Source organism: Opisthocomus hoazin, chromosome W (assembly GCF_030867145.1).
Source record: "Opisthocomus hoazin isolate bOpiHoa1 chromosome W, bOpiHoa1.hap1, whole genome shotgun sequence".
In the NCBI taxonomy this organism is placed as follows: domain Eukaryota; kingdom Metazoa; phylum Chordata; class Aves; order Opisthocomiformes; family Opisthocomidae; genus Opisthocomus; species Opisthocomus hoazin.
Window position 1 is genome coordinate 31,125,180 of NC_134453.1, and position 4,204 is coordinate 31,129,383.

Genomic DNA, 4,204 nt, shown 5'->3' on the forward strand with positions numbered 1-4,204 from the left:
ACCCAAATCAATTCAATCAGATAACGGGAGCCACTTCACTGCCGGGATGGTCCAGGAGTAGGCACAAAGTGAGGGGATACAATGGGTCTTCCATATGCCTTATTACCCTCAAGCGAATGGCATCGTGGAGCGCACCAATGGACTCTTAAAACAAGCCCTAAAGCCCCACAATTCCGGATGGGCACAACGGGTACCCGATGCAGTAACTAAGGTTAACAGCCACTGGGGAATTAACGGTTGCCCCTGACTCACCACATTTTGCCCGAAGCCCTCATCCACTCTACCTGGGAAGAGGAAAGATAAAGATCCAAGGAACCCACTCTGTTATCCTGGGCAACCCATTTTGGTGGACTTACCCACTGTGGGGCAAGTGCCCCTGACCCTGAAGACTCCTGTCAATGTATACGCGTGGGTAGCAACAGACGCTCATGGCAGAGAGTAGAATTAAGGCCCAGTGGATAATCCCCTCCTTTTGAAACTGGTCCGATAGGACCGAATTCTCTCTTATTTTCTCTTGCAGGGAGAAGAATTCACAGAATCTAAGGAAACCTCGTCACAAACCAAGAGCTCATGCTGTTCTTAAGTTTAGCAATAATTTCTGTGGGTTTTAGTCTTACAATCTTTTTAATATGCATATATTACTCTCGCTCTTGCTGTTTTGGATCTTTTAGATTATACTGATATTTGGACTTGCCAGACCAGTATTTATCCTGCACCATTTGGACTGGCCTGGGGATTCATACTGAAATTTAACACAACATGTAGGATTACAATGCGCAATAATGTCACCCTCACTCTGCCCAAACAGAATATTTAGTTTTGGCAAATCCAACCCATAATAAGGCATCAACAGAACCTGGAAAACCTAACCTGGCAAGTCCACGTATTATCAAATAGAACCAGATATGCATTTGGTGAATTGACTTCACAGGTACAACAAGTGTCTAAAATGACTTTACAGAACCTTTTAGCTAAAACAGGAAAATCCCAGGGTAGCAGAATTGCTTACCTTGGACCAAGATTCGGAGTGATGGGGACTGGGGGTGAATTGAAAGTTTCCCCAACAGAACCCCTGGTTACCCTGAAGTTGGGGGATGAAAAGATAGATTTCCTGATTGATACAGGTGCAACTTTTTCAGTGTTAAATACATGTAAAGGTAAATTGAGTAAACAAACTACACCTATTGTTGGGGCCACAGGGAAAAAGGAAGTAAGGCCTTTCTTCCAACCGATTACATGTGGAATTGGAAACCGAGTTTTTACTCATAAATTTCTATACATACCTGATTGCCCAATGCCTTTATTGGGGAGGGATTTACTCAACAAACTAAATTGTTTTCAAAAAAAAAAAGAAGGAAACATACAGGTACAGATACCAGAAGAGAAAGCCCTGGAAGCGCAAGTGTTCATGTCACAGGAAGAAGTAAAGCGGAACCTGAAATAATTCCAGGAGAAGTATTGGATGATGGACCTCCGGGATACCAGAACATTCTCACGCAGCTGAACCGGTAACCATCACTTTGAGCACGACTGGTAAGCACGAGTTTAGAGCAGAGGGCCCGTGGGGCAACATGGCCAAAGGGGCGAGTAAAGGTAGAGATGAGCCCGGGAAGTTGCCGGAGCAGGAAGAAGAGGAGGAATCCCAGATTTTGCATGGAACCGGCCATTGCAAATAGCTCAATGTGAGAATGGAACTTGGGCTCACCTCCATGAGCAACTGAGAGGGAAGCCCCTTGGAGTCTCCAGTTGATGTCTTTGTACACCAAAGCAAGCTTTACGTGGAAGGATTTAGAAGCCTAAAAGAAGGAGAACCAGTGGAATTTACTTTTAAGAAATCTTCCAAAGACCTTGAATCAATATGGGTAACAGGCCCTGGTGGAAGCCCCTGTTCAGGAAGTGAAATACGACCCAAAGGGAAGACAGCACAAAGAAGACGACCAAAGGGAAACAGATGCTACAACTGTGGCAGCCTTGACCACCACGCTAAAGAAAGTAGTCTACCTCCACAGCCAAAGAAGTGCCGTTCCTGTCAGAGCATCATGCACATGGTGGCTAACTGCCCCCATAAACTCTCAGGAGGGGAGGTCGGAGAGCTTGGAGTGCTTGGGCAGGTCACTACAGGAAGCTTCGTCAAGTGAGTTGTCTGCATTGCCCAAAGAACGGAGCAGAAAGGGGCCTCCTTTCATCACAAGGAACACAGAGGAACACATTGGGGAGCAGAGGCTCTCATAGATAATGTTATACTCCTGGTGATTATTGGCAAATAAACTTCTCAGAACTTCCCAGACAAAATGGGTATCGTTATTTATTGGTATTAGTGGATACTTTCTCTAAATGGCCAGAAGCCTTTCCCTGTCGCACCAACCAGGCTAGAGAGGTAGTTAAAGTATTATTGAAAAAAAGTGATTCAAGAGTATTAGAGATAAGGTGGGACTCCTGGTTCCTGGCTGCAGTCCGTACCACGACCTTTGGGACTCATGGTAAAGCTAAGCAGACCACTTTTAATTGCCTCCGTACCCAACTCCCTTTTTCCAAGAGTCCTGCACCTGGAAGAGGTCAAACAGAGGTAACTGTGGTAGGGGGAGATCGCGACCATCGACTCAATTCGACCGAAAAGACTTGCCCCCCCCCCCACCTGTAAGGAGCGTGCGCGCTAATTTACATGGAAAGCGAGGCTAACTTAGCCTATAACAGAAAAGGTGGCTATCACCAACTAATTAATTAGCATGAGAAGCGAGAAACTCAACTAGAGGGATGAGGCTAACTGACTATAAAAACTGAGAAAATCACTGTAAAGGCAGTGCCCCCCAGGACCTGGACACCCCCCCCCACCACCACCACCACCGTTGGCCGGATCAATGCTGGACCCAGGACTGGTGATATCTTTTTATTTGTCCCTCTTCCTCTTTTCCTCTCTAACTTTTCTTTTCTGTCCCCCCTTATGTTCTTTTCCTTCTCCTTTGAAACTATAAAAGCAAGGCTTATCATAATTGTACCACCGTAGTTTGCTTGTCATAATCGTGCCTCAGTAGTCTGCTTGTCATAATCGTGCCACAATAATTTTGTTTATCATAATCGTGAATAAACCTTGTAAAGTGATACAGGATCTCTGGTGTCGTTTCATCTTAATCCAACTGAGGGGATCAGCGAATCTGAGTCACTCTCGTTAATGGAGTGGGACATTTAATCACTGTCATTACTGGGGTGTGACATCCATCATCCAGCATTACCCACCAAGTGCATCCAGGTCCTCGAGCAAAAGCAATCCCATGAATGGACCTTTTCTCAAGGAAGGCATAACCCTGTCTGTCTTTCCCAGCCACATCTTTATATTTGCTACTGATGACAAACGCTATAGGGACCTTATCTCCTTCCTTCAGTTCTAGCAGCCTGGTCCATCTGCTCGATTTTTCTACATTCTTCAGTGGCATGACTCTTGGGTATGTGAGCATCAATGTGATGTACTTTCACAACCAGGCTCTCTACCCAGGCAGAAATATCTTGCCACAATGGGGCAGCCCAGACAGGTTTGCCGCTACGCTGCCAGTTGATCTGCTTCCATTGCTGAAGCAACACCCACAAGGCATTTGCCACCATCCATGAGTCAGTATAGAGATAAAGTACTGGCCATTTTTCTCGTTCAACAACATCTAGAGCTAGCTGGATGGCTTTCACTTCTACAGACTGACTCGACTCATCTTCTCCTTCAGCAGTTTCCACGACTCGTTGTGTAGGACTCCATACAGCAGCCTTCCACCTTCAATGTTTTCCCACAATACGACAGGATCCACCAGTAAACAGGGCATATTCCTTTCCATTTTTTGGTAATTTATTATACAGTGGGGCCTCTTCAGCACGCGTCACCTCCTCTGGAGACACTGAAGTTTCTGCCTTCTGGCCAGTCCATGATCACTTCCAACATTCCTGAGTGGTTGGGGTTTCACATTCAAGCCCATTGCATTACGAGTGCAACCCACTTACTCCATGTAGCATCAGTTGCATGATGTGTAGAGGGGATCCTCCCTTTGAACATCCAGCCCAGCACAGGCAATCGAGGTGCCAAAAGGAGCTGTGCTTCAGTACCAACATCTTCTGAAGCGGCAAATTCATATTTCTTTTTCAGCTGGAGCGCAGCAATCTTCGGATCCTCTATATCCCCGGCTCCAAAACCCTAGAGGTCAACCTCAAGTCTCTCCAGGTATTT

General features: G+C 45.9%; 1 pseudogene; it reads left to right on the plus strand.

Moving 5' to 3' along the window:
* The first annotated feature begins 1,571 nt into the window (after nt 1-1,571).
* On the plus strand, nt 1,572-2,232 carry LOC142365483 (protein lin-28 homolog B pseudogene; annotated as a pseudogene).
* Nucleotides 2,233-4,204: the final 1,972 nt, after the last annotated feature.